This window comes from Solea senegalensis, linkage group LG21 (assembly GCF_019176455.1).
Source record: "Solea senegalensis isolate Sse05_10M linkage group LG21, IFAPA_SoseM_1, whole genome shotgun sequence".
Lineage (NCBI taxonomy): Eukaryota > Metazoa > Chordata > Actinopteri > Pleuronectiformes > Soleidae > Solea > Solea senegalensis.
The window spans coordinates 2202658-2220626 of NC_058040.1; the positions used below are offsets into that span (position 1 = coordinate 2202658).

The 17969-nt window shown below is 40.2% G+C and overlaps 1 protein-coding gene across 3 annotated transcripts in view; it reads left to right on the forward strand.

The window, feature by feature from the left end:
* Positions 1-482: 482 nt before the first annotated feature.
* Positions 483-17969, forward strand: part of LOC122758095 (membrane-associated phosphatidylinositol transfer protein 2) — a 53038-nt gene continuing 35551 nt past the window's right edge. For 2 of the 3 annotated variants that reach the window (XM_044011978.1, XM_044011979.1), the window contains exons 1-2: positions 483-766; positions 10725-10823. The gene's annotated coding sequence lies outside the window, so the exon portion shown is untranslated. Of the gene's footprint in view, positions 767-10724; positions 10824-13396; positions 13520-17969 lie in introns of all 3 variants that reach the window. The other variant, XM_044011976.1, reaches the window with a different exon arrangement.

The following is a 17969-nucleotide window of genomic DNA, read 5'->3' on the forward strand; positions in this document are numbered from 1 at the left end:
GTACGTTTATGGACATTTTGAGTATATTTGTGGCCATTTTGTGTTTTTTGTTTTTGTGGTTGTTTTTACCGAATTTTGTTCGGTATTTCTGAGGTAAACATTTTGTGTTTCTATTACATGAATTTGTGTTTGTTTTGTGTCTTTTGAGCATTTCTGTGGTTATTTAGTGTGCCTGCTTGGTTGGTTTTCACACATTTGTGGACACTTTGTGTGTCTCTGAGGTTGTTCTGTATGTCTTTGTGGTCATTTTGTGTCCTTGTAGTCATCTTATTGACTTTCCTTCATGAAATGAGGACAGTCCTGTAAGACAAATGGTTTAGGTGCCGGATCCTTCTGTACCTCTGGGCCAGTCTCTAAAGGTAAGAGTCATTCCTCCACCACTGATCCACCACTGTTCATCACAGTTTGTTTTAGCCCCTGCAAGTGCGCCAATAGGGGGCGCCTTTCTCCTTTTGTTGTCCAGTAGAAGGCACGTCCTGCATGTGTTCTGATGTAACCGCGAACCTGGTTTAATCTTCATCATCAGCTGGGAACACTGGCGCTGAAACCACGGTCAGAACATCCATGTGTAGGATCCACAGATCCACGGTGACGTCCGTCCGCCTGCAGCGGTGCTGACAGCGGATACTCACCGGGGGAGTGAGTGTTGTGTTCGGGCACTACAGGACGTACATACCGCCGTGGACACACACGGCCAGCTCACCGTCCACTGGGCTTCACCGTGGGCAGACATCCAGCTGAGGAACTGCGGACACGTTCATAGCAGGTGCGTCTCTGATGGTGATGAGTGACTGCTGACACGGTGTGTGTGTGTGTATGTATATATATATCACTGCCCATAAACACACACATTCACGCTGATGACACGGGTGATCAATACAATATTAATATCGATCATTGCTAACAGTGTTGCTGGGAATGTGAATGGGAAAGGACAGTGGTCACATGGTGTTTATCATTTATCATAACAAATCAGCTGACTATGGGAGCACACACACACACAGAAATTCACGCAGCTGTACATTAAAGGACTCTACATTGACTTTGATAATTCATTTGGACGGACAGCCTGATCAAAGTGTTATCCCTAAACTTGACTATACCCAGTTAATGCTGAACCTTAACCACAATTCAAATCTTAGCCCTAAACTTAATCAGTGTCTGCCACTGTTGGACCAGGTTTTGGTCTCCACCGGACTATTGATCCTGAGAAATTCAAGAGGTAACAAATACAAGATCTCTCTCACACACAAGCTTTTACAGCATTCATATTGAGAACATTCATAGACATCATGCATTCTAGCCTTTACCCTAACACTAATCCCAGGTTTTAATTCTGGAAAATGTCCTTTAGAGTTGCAAGGACCAGCTAAAATGTCTGTTCTTTTCCCAAAATGTCTTCACTTTCTGTGGTTTATAATGCATATAATAAACCATAGTTGTATCTTATCGGTCTCCGCACAAAAATATGCTCAGACGGTTGAATTAAGAAAGGTCACATTCATGTTTATTTTCAGGCCATTATTGGTTCAATGTTGTATTGCATTCTTTGTGACCAGCCATCACTTACTTGATTTATTTATACCCCCATATACAGATAGTCTCTTGGTAAAATATTGACTTAGATTGCTCCCATTTGTCAGCAACTCCACAGTACACCTTATAAAGTCTTCAAATTAGATCGTGGACAAATGCAGAAACTGTTGTAGTTCATATTCTGTTAAATCCATTCATTGTCTTTCATTTTATCCTACAATCGAGGGTTGCAGGCCGTTGAATCCAATCCCAGCTGACACGGGATGAAAGGAGGGGTCACACCCTTGACAGGTTTGCCAATCCATCGCAGGGCCAACATAATAGAGACCAACCATTGATTCTCTCGCTCATTCACACCTATGGTCAATTTAGAGTGTGCCAATTAACCTCTGCATGGAGAAATCCCACACAAACACGGAGACAACATGCAAACTGGTGCTAGCCACTATTCGGCTGTGCAGCCCCAGTTCAAGTCTATTCTATTCAATTCAATTACAACTACTATATAGCTATATCATTTCTGGTATAACCCATAGAACAAATGTGCAAGTAATCAATGTGACAGCCCAAAATGACAGTGAATCTTTGGATTTCGGAGTCCAAAGGTAACTTGATCCATTGCTGACCTACTTCCACCTAAATGACCTTGGTGTAATGTAATAATCTGTGTTTGTGCAGTTCAGTTTACCATGGTACAGTTGGGAATGGTTAACATTGATCTGGCTTGTGTTTCCACTGCTGTGTATGTAGGCTGATTGTCAATAGCTGTGTCTCTACATACACACAGTGACACAATGTGACACTGACGCACCAATAACTTAAATGAAGAAGTTAGTAACACATGAAGCACCGTTGAACACAAATACTGACGTGACATACCAGACTACTTGCGCCTGGTTGAAACAGGGTTATAGTATGTAGCTGTGAAATTCCCTGTTTGAATTGCAGTGGTCTTCTGGTACACAGAAATGTGAAATGCCCTCTCTAGAGCCAGTGTTGGGTTTTGTCCATTCAGGACTACAGTATAGGACTGTCACTTTCCCCAAAAATCACGTTTAAATTAATGTGTAATGACCCAAAATGTGTTTGAATGAATTGCATCTCCAAGATAATAGAAATTATATTGAATTTCAAATAAAAAGTGACAGCCCTACTACTGTAGAAACATTGTAAAGGAACATGGAGGAAGACCTAATTTCTAATTAGATAAGATAGGCTCATTATAGGGCAATGATTTTACATTCAAACCAAATTTAGCTTTGTTTCCAATTAGAATTTTGTCTTTAGAACTGAGAATCACCGATGCCCTTTTGTTCTATGAGTTATTGCTGTTTACTCCAGCTTCCTCCTACTATCCAAAGATATGCAAATTGGGGTTTGGTTAATTGGAGAAATCCAAGATGTTACCTGCCTCTCAACCAATGTCAGCTGGGATTGGCTCCATCTCCTCCTACAACACTGAAGGGATACTCGGTAATCACTTAATACTTGAATTTATGTACTTACACTGAGCTGAATTCAACGTTTGTGCTACAGTGAGGGAGGTATCGGATGTGAGACACAGCAGTTGTTTTCATTTGCCAGTGTCTTTTTTATCAGGAGTCATTGTAGAACTCCAGCCGCTAAGCTAAATTTGATGTGGGCTCTCCCACCACCTAGGACTTGCCTGACTATTATTGATAGAAATGTAACACAACATAATATATAGTATATAATAATAATAATAACAGCTTTGTTATTTACGCCCTACCAATGTCACACCTATTTTTTGGCCTAATTTTAATTTGCACCGTCATGTTTAAAGTGAAGCACTAACTTGTGTGGCGATACTTGTTTCGATACTGATACCAATATGAATTTCAATACTTGTTGATACTTTTCAAAAATGAAGGCAAAACACAAAAAAATAATATTAATATTCTTGCCAATGGTTTTAATGTGCTGGAGATGATCTTCTGTAATATATTCAGACATAATACTTCTTGTGCTCAGCTCTGAAAGTATAGCCTGAGCGAGACAATTTTCAGATGAAGAAAGCAGCGTACACATATTGCAACATCATTTCAGTTGATGAAGACCAAACAGAGGCAGCTTGAAAGTAAAGCTTTATATACATACATTTGGCTTGTGTACTCAGCCCACTGTGTAAAAATCCCCCCCTGTCCTTATGACATATGTTGTGTGCTTAGTGCTAACAATGTCTATTCTGAGACAGAAGGTGAAGGTGAAAACACTAATGGAGCTCTTGTGTGTTTGATCCTCACTGGCAGCCTCTGACTGATTTAGACGGATGCAATGGAACCTAAACTTTCTAGGAAGCACAAGTGAAACCTAGGAAGCATTTATCAGCCTGTGTGTGCCCTCCGTGCTTTAAATAATCACTATTATCCCACAGTCTCTGTGCTGTACACAGACAGCATTAAGCCATTGTAACAGCTCTGTGAGGCTGTATTGCAGTGGTTTGTCATCACCAGACACAAACAAACATGCTTCTATAGCTTCTATTTGTTGAGCTGAAAGGATTGCATTAGTGTTGATATTGGATTTTATTTCGATATCAGTGCCAGTGGCAGTTCCTTCGCTGCCATTCCACCAGCCATTTCTTTAGTTGTCTGTAGTTAGAATGTCTGTCATCTCAGATTCAAAAGTACAAATCAGTAGTTACTTGATGGAGGTGATAGTTAAGGTTGAAGAGCCTGTGAAGTGAATAGAGACAGCTGGTGCCATCCTATTAGATGTTACTGGGTTCATTACATCAGTGATTATTACATCAACTTCACATGTACTGTATGTAGCCTTGACCTGGAGGTGAGGTCATCAGGTGGTGTCCAGAGGACTGTTTTGATCCACACTACAACACTCTTCAGTTGCTGGGTCAGCGTTTGTGGCAAAGTCACGACCCCTCTCCTCCAGGCTTCCAGCTAATATCCTCTCTTGTGCCACAGCCAATAAGAGGCTTTGTCTGTCGCTTCCCCAAGCACTTTGGCAGCTTTTTTTCCCCTCTTGCGGCCCCTCACCACATATGGTCGCAGGTATGTGGACAGTACCACGTCTGGAAACTGCATTCTTGTGCCTAAATCCCCTTTTCCCTCAACTCGACTCGCCTCGCCTCGGCACGGCGTGGTTTAGGTTGTGTTTCCTTCACAATATAGTACCTCCTCAACATGGGCGGAGTCATCACTGCACAGCTGCATGAAACTGTCGTGACTTCGTTTTACACGCGACACACACACATGAGTGACTAGTGACTTGTAAAGCAGTTGTTTTCAGTGTAACTGAATCATTAGAATCAATTAAGTAAAAAGATTTGTTCAGTACTTCCTCCATGACCGGAGCACATACTCCATCTGACACAGTCACTGAACTGAAGTACAGCGGCAGGGTTAGTGAAGCTGCTTGCCGGTCGCGATCGCAATCAGCAGTGCTGTCGCTAAATACACCAGACTCCTCTGTTAAATATTGATATTTTAAACATTTCTCTGGTAATTGTTGGAGATGAACCCACGTTTTTAGGATTGGCAAGTCTTTTTAACTGATCTACAGTTCGGCATTGTTCGGCTTGATTCTTGTGTCAGACGTCTTGCTCATGACTCTTCCTGTGACGGCACTCTGACCAATTAGTCTGACGATGCCACACATAGTATCGCCTCAGCTCGCTTGGAACCTCGCCAGAGCAGGTACTAAAAAAAGTACCAGATACCATTTACTACGCGCTAGTGGAAAGTTGACTCTATTGGCTTGTTTGTGGCATGTTTTACTTGACTTCTTGCTCTAACCCTAACCTTAACCAAGTTATGTGTGCTTAATTGTCTATTTGGCTCTAAATGGAATGACTTAATTTCCCAAATGACATCATGCTTCATTGAGTAAGACCTGGAATTAGAGATCGAGACTATAAACTGCTTAGTGCATAAAACCCATGTAATGCATGTGGATGGGGCATCTCTTAACATAGCCTTCTCTTCCATTATTCCGCTGTAAACTCCCTCTTCTTCGGCCAGGTAACTCCGGCCCAAGTCTCTCTCATTCGTTTGAGCAGCACCGCCGCAAGAAGACATGAAGTAGTGATGCCCAGCGAGTGAACCTGGCAGGTACTGTTTGATTTAGAGCACCTTAAATTGTAAATGAAAATATCTATATTTGCCCTGGTGTATTGATTATTGTATTGCACCAAATCGATATTTTGACCCGCCCGTATTATAAACTGTAGCCATGCCAGCAGTGTGGCTCTTGGAGATGGTGCTGCTTTAGTGACAGTCAGAACTTCACCGAAATCATTGTGATTAATTTCCTAGAAGCAGTTTTCGGACGGAAAAAATGGACGACGCTTGTGTAATATTTGTTGAGGTATCTGTTTGACTGTCAGTGTGTTATCGGAGGATTTCAGCAGCTGCAGGAGCAGATATATCACACAGCTTCCCTATCGTCACAACCTCGTTTGTTTGTATATCCTGTTCTATTTCCTCCCATTTCAGGTTCATTGTGCATGATTTTAATGTGTGTGGTGGGGAGTGAAAGAAGATGGAGCTTGACAGGATCTGATTGTTGGGCCAAAATGATTAGGTTTGCTTTAATGAATGCTGTTAGGAAGTAGCCACTGCTGAAAGAATGAGTCATAGTATTGATTGCCTCCCCCTCCTTCCCTTGCGCCACCCCTCCACCCTCCCTCCCATCTTCTCTGACCATCCGTCCTTCTTTCCCTTTCTTTCTTTATCTCGCCCCTTAAAATTCATATTTTGCTCACATGGCAGACCCACCCCTCCCCTTCTCCAAACAAACCACTGCCAGGATTGGAGGAGAGGTGGTGGTGGGTTGCATGCCAATAACGGCGTGAGTCGCTCAGTGCTACAGTCTGGATGAAGGGGGGAGAGGAGGTTGGGGCGGGGGCTTTGTCACGAGATGCCACGTCATCTCCGTGTGTGGAATCTATTTTTAGCAGCGTAAACAGAGGGATTCCAGCCCACTGATCATGGCATCACAGTCGGGGCCGTGTGGAGACTCACTCTGTATTTGCTGGATGTGAATGAACCGCACTTGTATGAAGCTCTCTGTCTGTCCGCCTCCGCTGTCACCACCCCTCCCCCCTCCACACCCACCACCTCTGTCTGTCATTGCAGAACAGTGTTCCACAAATAGACCATGGAGCTCTAAGTCTGTCTTTCTTCATCTGTGTGCTTCAGCTCACTTGGCATGCACATGTGCACTGGGTCTCTCATATGCAGTAATGCTTTCCAGTGGTGGAGAACCTCCAGTAATTATAACATGGATGAATGTGATTACATAGAAGCAGCAAAACACAACAATGTCATGTAGGCAGCTATTTTTTCTGCCTTAGCCACTGGTTAGGAGGAGAAAATTGATCAGGAAATTTGGAACAAACCTGCTTCTTTTTCTACAGTTGCAGAACTTGGACTATATAGTTGAATGTTTTGACATTGTAGTATTGGTAGCTAAAGCTACAGTGTGTAACTTTTGGCAATATTTGTTTTGTTGTTGATATTAAGGTGCCTCTACATAGTCTTCATGAACCGAAACAATCTAAAAGTTAAGTAAAGGTAGAGTAAAGGTATCTGGAAACAGGGTCCTGTCAAACACTACTATCAGACCTGACCTAAGGAAGCGTTTTTATGTATGTGTATACTGCGGCAGCGCATGCATGCGCTGAAACAAGTAAGATTTATCTCATCAAACTGCAGAACAAGCTGGTTTTTCATTCACCTTCACATAAAATAAATCTCTTCCTGTGTGCACTGTGAGAATATTGCTGGGTAAAATCTAAACAAAATCTAAACACTGCAATACTGAGAAACAATACTGAGAGTGAGTCATATGGACCTGTTAAGGCCCTGTATACTGTGTGTCGCGTTGTGTATCACGGACCCTGGTATACTCGTGCATCAGGGAATAGGACGCATTCCTACCAAAAAGCAAGGTAATGATGCTTCATCTACCTCGTACACGTCTAGTTTGAGCGCCTCATCAGCTGAAAGGTCTGCCGAGCAGGGGAGTCGGGGTGTCAGCTCGGATGACTATCCTTGGCGGCTACTTATGGTGTGTGTGTGGACCTATTTTGGACTATCGTTTCCACATGTGAGACCAAGCTGGTGGTTGGGGGATGGGGGGGGAAGTTTGTTCTGAGAATCTAAAGCAGTCACGTTTGGCCATGTTTGCAGAGCTTCATTTGTGCACTTGCTCTAATTAACATTCTCAGGGCTTTGTTCAGTTGCGGCGAGCCATTGTTTCCTCATCAAATATTCACACACACATACATTCAGGAGTATGGATGAAGCGGAGCAGCCAGCTCACTTGACACTCAGAGTGTCAAAGTTAGTTAAAAGTACAGTCTTTACATTTGCTTTCTCGGATTAGAGGCCGGTTGAGGATATATGATTGTTTTCCACGTTAATCTAGAGCACGGCCTACATGCATGTTAAAAATAACAATCATTTTAATTACATTTTTTTTTTGTCAATCACATCCACAGCATTTCCACTGTGTGACTATTTGCTAATTGCATTCTTTCAAATTGCAATTTCATTTGAAAATGAGAAATTGTTCAGCCCTTATTCCATGGCAATCCAACCAATAGCTCAGACCTCGCAAAAACAGATCTGCGAGATGTTTTAGTGCATCGTCGATTCGTTTCCTCTCAGCTCAACTCTGTCTCTGTCAGATATTATTCTAACCCTAATGATTTGAGTAATGAGTAATCAGGAAATTGATCTTTAATCTTAATAGAAGCTTAATCTGTGTGACAAATGAAGGTAGATGGAACTGGCTCCGTGTAACCCACACTGGCACAGCTTGGTAGTGTATTAGGCAACCTCTGAGGCCAGGAGCCAGGCCAAACTGTAATGATATTAGGGTTGAAGAGTGGAACTTCCCCTACTTTACCTCTGGGCCCTCAAATCTCTTAGCTCAATTAACAACAGTGTCTTCCTCTGTTGTCCTACTGTTCCCTTGTCTGTATCTTATTAACAGGAACTCCTCCTCTTTCTGTCCTTCCCCACTTCCATCGCTCTGTGTATGATGTGTAATTGACAAGGCTGGAATAGCAACTGCATTTAGGAGGCTTTATTGACAGAAATTAAACGTATTACCTCGATGTACATTTGCATAAGTGTAAAATCGTTTTAGTTAAAAATACAATTTAATTGTAATTTAATTAAAGTACATCCTTAAATCCTTTTAAATGTACTTAAGGCAAGGGTCTTGCTTTAAGGAGGCTGTCATTGTGTGCTGCCAACTGCACAGACTGGACAAACCAGTGAGAATGTGCTTTTTGTGTATGAAACATTGACGTATTATAAGAACTGGATAGAGCACCGCCCCCTCTGCCTTGCAGCCAATTTTTTACAGTGGGCACTTCTAGTACCAATAAGCAATTTTCCCATTAACCACCATAGAAAACCTGTTTACCTGTTATTACCTATAAGTTTGATGATGTCAAATAAACATCAAGTTAATGTTCCTCAGTGAGACAAGCCTCAGAAAGAGACTTCAAAGTGACATCTCCTGCGTTTATATTGGGGGGGTCATGAAAGTGGGTGCTACTGAATCAAGAACAGACTAAGAAAGCCAATGGCAACATTTGAATGTAGTAGCTGGTGTTTGACCAGGGAGGCAGCAGATACACCCATTTTTATCACAAAATAAACTGTGAAGATTTGTGAATTATTAGATACACAAATACATTGGTTTACACCTGGAAAAAAGTCATTTTGGGGTTTAGTTACACTTTAATTTCAGTTTTGTGTTCACGTGTTGGTGTAGGTTGTCCCAATTCAGTGTAAAGGTGTATTGTGAAGTGTAAGGGCTACTAGAGATATGCTATGAGCTTTGAGATATGTCCCAGATTAACAAATAATCCAATTAAACTAATGTTACTACCATGAGCGCTAGTATTGGTGAGCATGTTGTGTAGCTATGCTAACCATAATTGTATGTAAAAAAAAAATTAAATAAATCAAATAAATTGAATAGCCAAGTTTCAGTTGTTATTCATTAGAACAGTATATACATTTTTAAATGATGTTCCCATTTAGAGGGAAATTAATGATAAAGAATTGCACATATGAGTGGACAGTTCAGATTATGTGATGTTGATGTCACTTCCGTCACTAAAAATAAACTGCTTTTATGATGCTGCCTCGTGATGATGATGATGACGATAATGTTCTTGAAGGGATATCCTAGCATATCAGGGTGTAGTCACCTCCCACTTTCGAGGTGTGACCAGTGGACATAAATCAAAATGCCTCTGTATGCAGTTGGATAGACCTTCAACCAAACAGACCAATGATGACATTGTTGTTGTTTTCTAGTAGTGGCTGACTAGTAATGGCGTCTAACGACTTTTGCGCGGGGAGCAAGTCGCTTAAAATGGAAGCCAGGGAATATGAGAATTGGGACTTGGCCAAAAACTGTTGCCAGCAGTGATCAGTCTAAGGCTTTAATAGAAAAGTTATAGCTGTGTTTGTAAGTGAATGCGAACACCATGATGGATGCCTGACGTGAGCGCAGGCCCAGATGAAGAGCGTGAGCAGTGATTAGCTGAGCTCCCCTCCCTCCTCAGACAGTGATGCATCGCCGTCATTTACCAGAACGCGGGGAAGCAGAGCTATTTACAAAGCATCACGACCAACCCCTGCTCTTATCCACCACCATCACCATCATCATGCCGCTCGCTGCACCCTACCCCCTCACCCTCCCCCGCCTCCCCTCCAACACTGCCCCTGAGTGCTAATAATAGCTCATCACCCAGCCACCACGTCACGGCGCGTGTTCACTCTCATTTGCTGCCCACGCCTGTTTTTCTTTTTTTACATTATGTTATGACGGTGTCATATGATCACTTTGCTGTGGATAACCACGTTTGGCATCCATCAAGGGAACTTCTTGCCAATTTCATACAAAAGATTTCATTGTGCTCTTTGCTGTAATATTTCCCTCCATTCTGTACAAGTCCTATTTGTCTCTCTTGTTTTTCTCATACTGGATCAAAGAAGGAAATTAGTTTTGCCACACGATACTGTGTGTTATTATGAGTGTGGCATTTTGGACAACACACACTTGTAGGCTGTTGTGCTCTGCATTCATGTTACTGAACATGCTTCATTTAGAAAGACATCAGCAGGAAGGACGTCAGCTGCTCTTTGAACCTCATCGCGGCTGTTTCTCATTCATAGGGAGATGGACTGCAGGTCAGAGATGATGGCACGTGTCTGTGGTTCTGAAAACTCACCTGAGAAACACTGGCTGTCAGCTGCATAGTATTCCAGTCTCATGTAAGTAAAACTACAATTACAGCAATGCCAATTGTACATTTTAAATATTATAATTATCATCAAATATGGCAGTAAGTGAGCAGGAACCTCAGCTATGATCTTGAAATAATTCATCCAAAATCATGTCAGCTTGAACATAACCAGAAGGTATGGGCGAGGTCAGCCGGGACAAGGGCACGTTCATTACACGCCTCACTAGTGCCAGGAAAATATCACGCTAATTTAAATGTACTCAGATGCATACTGTGTAGTACTTGATGTGAACATGTACCGTTTCTTTTCTCATCCATCACAGTAAAGCGAGTATCTTTTGTTTTTGTTGACAAAACCCAACAATCTCAGGACATTGTCATTTTTAGAGTTTGCAAAACAAGATGCGCTTTACAACATTTAATGCATTTCATGGATGAAAACAAGAGGATGATGAAAATAATTGTGAATACATCATGTATTCAAGTATAGTGGTGAATATTGTTCATTACTATATAATGTTATAGCTATATAATGTTTTAAATATTGAAATAGTCAGTATTTATACATCACTTCTCTAGTATTGATGACCACTCAAAGCTGCTTTACACTACAGTTCACCCGTTCAATACCCACAACCATCCAGTTTGAAAAGACGACTCACTCTACCGCTGATCCACTGTCGCCCGTATAAGTGAATAATACACTTGAGCTCAGGTAAAAATCTAAAAGTAAGCATGAGCGCCTTAATTGCAATCAATTGAGGACTGACCTTTACATATTATTTTATTTCTAATCACATGTAAGTGCCTCACACACCATGTCTGTTCATGGATAGAGAGGAAGAGAGTGTTTGGTGTCAGCTGATTGATGATCATTATGTGACGTATGCGACAAAAAAAAAAAACCCAACCTAGAATACAAAGTAACTTCAGGAAAAGGACTGTGGATCAATCACTTAGTCAGGAAGTGAGATAAATAAATGAATAAAGCTGCAGAGAGACAGTGAGAAATAATTCTGCTGCAGAACCCCTCTGCCTCTATTATTTTAGACTGTTTGCATTATGTCGACTCTGTAGCTGGGTTCATTCATCTGTCCATCACTGACTGTGTAAAACAGAGAAGACAAACTAAACTGGAACATGTTGTGTCTGATGTTGTGTCACCTCAGGCTCATTGCACAAATCTGTTTGTATTGTATAAACAGACTTGTTTATATTCACACTTTAACGGATATCACAAATAAGGATAATACATCATCAACGCAATGTGTACATAAAAGAGACCATAAAATCCATATTATAAGAGATGAACAATACTTTGACCCAGCTAAAGTAGTAAGATTTCACTGCCGTGAAGAGATAAGAGATAATTTCACATCTATGTCATAAAGAGGGAAGGGTGTTAATATTTTAACAACCTCGTTAAAACTCAAAAATTTACACCAGCAATACTGCTTAATGCAGCTTTAAGTCAAATATTGATATAACAGTAAATTGGGTATAATGTTCGGGAAAAAAGTGTAATTATTGTATACTTTTAAAATACTATTAAACACAACTGTTATTATACTAAATTGAATTTTAGACTAACACACTCAGATAATGTGGTTGGGATCACTACAGCATTTATACATTCATCTGGACCCAGTCTGGGATTGAATGATTTTTTGGTTTTCTTATTACACAATAATCCTAAATTGACACGTTCCTAAATTCAATGATAATTCTTAATTTTTTTGCATTGCCTTTTTAGGCATTTCTGAAAATGAATAGAGAGCTACGCAATTTTAACTCATCATGAAGCTCGATCCAGAGTTTGACTCCCAATACTGAAACGCATCTATATACTCTTCAAATATATTTATATGATTTCCTTCCCTTTAATTGAAATGTATTTGTATATAGACAGGAAGGCTTCTGTTCACACCTCTTAATAATATTTCTAACATTTTTAGACACACAATATCTGTAGATTTAAATTAAAGTCGAGCTTGTTTAAAAACTGATGAATATGTTCAAGGTACCAAGTTTAAGTATAGGGTCTATATATGTTTTGTAAGCATTTCCCCAGACTTTAACACAATATGACAGAATTGCTATAGATTTGGATATTTTTACCTTTGATAAAATGGAAGTAAAAGTAAAAGTAGAAGTAAAAGGGGGAGACAAACATGTGAAGTGAAAAACCCCCACATGCAAACTCCATGCAGAAAGGCCACACCTCGTTCAATAGATCGAAAACACATCCGTACCTTAATTTAACACAGACAGTTGCCGGCGTTTGAATAGCATCAGTAACATCACAGGAGAACAGTGTACAGCAGGTACCTGCAGCCCAGGCCTGTGATTGTTATGTGCAGGATGAGAAACAGGAGTGTCTGGTGAGGAAAGATGTGTTTGATACCGTCCCAAATGAACAGCCATAATCAAAACAGATGTTCACGTGTCACAGGACTGTGGTGTTTAGAGATCAGGGATTGATTCTGTTAGTGTGTGCTCTGCTGATGCTCAGATAGTGTGTGTGTGTGTGTGTGTGTGTGTGTGAATGGGTGGAGTAGCCATCAACAAGTCATTTCACTGGTACATCTCTGTTGCTCGCAGATAAAGGCAAAGGCTGTGAGCGAGGAGAGCGATGAACCGCAGAGCTGCTGCTGCACAAATCTTGAAGCTCATTGTCATTCTGAGCCTCACCCTGTGTACACTGGTATGGCAGTAAGTTAAAATGTAGGTGTGCCTTCTGTGTTGCCTCGTAGTAAATCTCTTCAGGTTCATTCTCTGAGCCAAACATTCTGCTGTTTGGAAATGTCCTTAAAGAAGAAGAAAAAGAAGAAGCATTAGCTCTAAAATCCCCCTGAACAACATGTCTGGCTCTGGCTGCTGCCGAGTTATTTTTAAACTCAAACCCACTGACACGCGTCGGCTTGATGTAATTAAAGAAACTTTTATCAAACGTTCACGAGTGCACATCAGGTCTCATTCAGAGGAAAAGCTCCACTTTATGCCTCTCAGACATCACTTTTACGTTTGAGTCACAGAGCTAAACGTGAATTTCTGAGAAACAAACACTCACAGGCTGTTTTATTGCCAAGTAAGTGACATACAAGGAATTTTCTTAAGTGGTTTTATGGTGCTAAATTAACATAAAAACAAGAAGCTTAAAAAAAAAAGGCTCAGGATATTAAAAAGATTAAAAAGCAAAAAAAAAAGAAAAGAAGAAGCAATACTGTGTGAAAGAATAACAAAAAGACAATAAGATATAAACTACAACTTAAATATATAAATTACAGTCTACAAATAAAATACAGAGCAAGAGACACTCTAGGTTAGCTTAGCATGAAGACTGGAAATGGAGGGGAACAGCTAGCTCACAGGCGCAGATTATAATTCGAACCCTGACCTATGCCCTTGGTTTTTATATTTTAACGACCCCCACAGTTGTACCAAATTTAAAAAAAACACTAACACAAATTATTAATGATGTGTCTCTTCTCTCCTTTTAGGTTTTTTATTTGCAAATATTAAAATTAGGGAGAAAACCATTTACAATAGAAATATGTTGGTCAGTATATGCAGTATACTGTACATTATTAATAATAAATAACATTGGGCAATGATTCGTAAGATGTTATCAGAAATGTATTTGAAGCTTGATATTTTCCAGTTTAACCATAAATTAAAACGTAAAAAACATATCAAATGCACGTCTATTCTGCTTTCTGAAAACAGATGTTAATATATGATAATTGTTGAAAAGATTTAAAATAAATGATAATACTTACAGCCAAATAATTTTTCTGTATTTCTGTAAAACTCTCCTAAACTTACAATCATAAAAGAATTGCAGAGCTGATCCTGGATGAGTGTTGACAGAATGATGTACACTGAAATGAAAAGGCAATCAATCCTGTGGTGGGCTGCTCCGTCAGCTTGCTGCATCACAACAAACCTCACCAATCGGGCTTCAGCCTCGTGCTTCTCCATGGTAACAGAGCTTCCTCGGTCCTGGTGAGGTGGAGACAGTGAGAGGTGGAGGGGGGGCAGAAAAGGGAAAACAGAAGAGAGGTGGATGAGGGAGAAGAGGGGAAGAGAGAGAAAGAGGGAGAATCGATTACTTCTCTTATTTCACAGTGAGAGGCTCCTTTCCCAATCTGAGGTGGGGAGTGTGTGTGCGTGTCTGGGGGGGGGAGCAGTGGAGCCAGTGTGGATGGGCTGACCGCAGACGGCACTGGCAGGAGTGGAGAGCAGGGGATTGGGGGAGGTAGGATGCCTCGGCTCGGAGTCTCTGTGGGACCAGGATCTGTGACGGCCCCTAGAAACCTCAGCTCAGTGGATCGCTGGTGTAGCTGCATGTAGGTGCTTCCTTCTTTAAGGTAAACATCAGATTTCTGTCACTTGTCACTGAGTCACAGGGTCAAAGAAAAAGAACACTCAGAACTGTGTCCTCCTCAAAAATCTGCCCTCTTTGAACTGTTACTGTCACAATGAAAACACAGGTAGATTAGATGATGACAACATGGATGCCTAACTGCCTGACAGTATAGTCCAGGTTGATGTAAATGCAGGCAGAGGAAGAGTTTCTGCAGGTGGCAGATGTGTCTGAGCCGTGGACTCATTCTTTGCATGGCCGTTGTTATGAATGTGACGTGTGGCGTTCATTTGTCAGGACCAGCATGAATGTTTTGCTGATGTGCTGCTGCAGGCGAGCTTCTACCGCGTGTAAAACACATGTTTAATAGTCATGTTGGTGGTTGTGATGGTGTATTCATGAGGAGTGTGCGTGTGTGTGCACTGATGAGATGAAGCAGAGAAACAAAACAGCTGTCAAATTGTCAAATCTCATGCATTTTTTTTTTTAACTTTAAATTGTTGTGTAGCCCTTTAAAAGGATCACTGTCAACATTATTGCACTGTTGCTCTCCCAGCAATTCAGAATGAGAATGGAAGTACGCAACGAGAGCTCACACCACAGCATATGTCTCGTGAAATCGGGAGGAAAATGTCTGTGCGCGCGGCGTCGCACGTCATCTAATTGATTAAGCATGGCAGTGTGTTTCTTCAGATGTGAATATCACTGTGGTTCATTTGCTTTCATCAGAAGCGGAGACAAATCTCATCGGGGGGGGGGATCCTGTCAGTGCAGCGCGAGTCGTGTCACTCGCCACATCTACACCGGTGCAAACTGTGAGGTGATGGATCAGCTTCTTGCTCTTGAATTTGCTCGCCTGTATCAGATTACATTGTGACATACATACGCAGTACATATGGTCTGTTAGCATATACCCTCTGCTTCCCCTCTGCCCTCGGGATTGTGATAATCCTGTGGCGTTCTGCCAGAATGATGTAAAGAATTTAAATTAGCTTCCATTAATTAAATATGACTGTTATAACTGAGAGCTAATGAAGAGATCAACAGTGTTTTGTGCCTTAAATTGCACAAATAGGTGATAATGATGTTAAACATAACACATGAAGACTATTGATCGTAGCCCTAAGTCTGTATTTTGTCTTTTTTTAATGCAAACTTTAACATTTATTATTTCTATGCTGACATTTAAATGCTAATTTTAATTTTGTTTTAATTATAACATTTACAGAGTCATTTAATTTTCTTCATCTTTTACTTGATATAAAGGTCCTAACCGTTGGGTGGCGCTGTTTGTTGCAGTTGAGAATGCAGGTCAGGTGAAAACAAAAGTAATGTATGCAAAAGTAAGTTATTTTATGAGTCCAGGAAGAGGATAATGTTTTAGTAAAGAGCAAGCTTCCTTTGGAAGTAAATCCTGTGTGTTTAACTACTTTCTGCCACTATTAAGCAGTCTGTCCTATAGTATATGTATAATATGTATAATAATAGTATATATAATAGTGCATTCAAGCAGAACTCATGATCACAACATGCACATCATATTCAGGGCATCCTGAACTTGGGGCTTCCAGAAAACAAAAGAGTTTGCAAATATGATGGTGGAATTTGAACATATTTATACTGTCTAGATCAGGGGCCTCAAACTCAAATGATCTGGAGGCTATTGAGCATCTAGGCTGGTCAAGCAAAAAAAGAAACAAAAATTGAAGTCTTAGTATTAGCAGGCAAAGATATAAGCTCAAAATTATATCACGATATTCCATGACCCTGTAATGATATTCCTGACAATATTTTACAGAATTTCAAAATAAGTGGAAAAAAATGCTGTTTTTTTTTTTATATGCAACGATACATAGTTCACCATAAAAAAATATTCTATAAATAATAGAATAGAATACAAAAACACACATAACTCATAATATCCAGTGGCAGGCCGTGTGGGATTGATTGTGGGGGTCGCGTTTGTCATTTGGCCCACAGGCAAGTTTGAGACCTCTGGTCTAGATGGTCTATAAAAAACACAAGCCACATTAACAACCCACAGAGGAGCATGACTTCTATACCATGTATTCACTTTAGTGATATTTTATTATTATTTTATTTTCTACTGCAGAATGTTGCTTATTGCACCTTTTAATGTAATTTTTAAACACTAATAAGGCTAGGTGTGTTGGCCAATACCAACTTTTAGGACTGAAACAAAGATTATTTTCATAATTGATTAATATGTCAATTATTCTCTCGATTAATCAAGTAATATTTTGGTCCATAAAATGTTTTTCCAACTAGGAAATGATGATGTACTCAAATGTCTTCTTTTGTCCACAAATCAAAAATTATTCAGTTTGAACGATTTCTTTGTAATAAACTTTAGAAAATCAGAAGGCGTGTTTCAAAAATGAAAAAAAAACAACCTTTAAACCAATTATTCAATTATCAATATACGTGATGATTTCTTTAGTAATCAGTTAATATTCGATTAAACGAGTAATTGTTTTAACCTAACCAATTTTACTGTAATAATGTGATTATGTAAGGTAATTATGTTCTTACATAATTAGTAATTTTATAAACAGATGATAAACAGCTGATTCTGAACTAGTGACACATTCTAATCACGTTCCAGTGCACGTTTAGTATTGAAATAAATACGACACAGAACATAATTTGATGACATTTTAGAGAGAGCAATTGCCACCCATCACAAAGACTCGACAGCTCTTAAATAAGGGTAACAATCCTTCAAAGTTCTGCTTTAACATTTCTGAAGGTTTCCATTTTTGCTTGTCCAGACTAAAACACCAACAA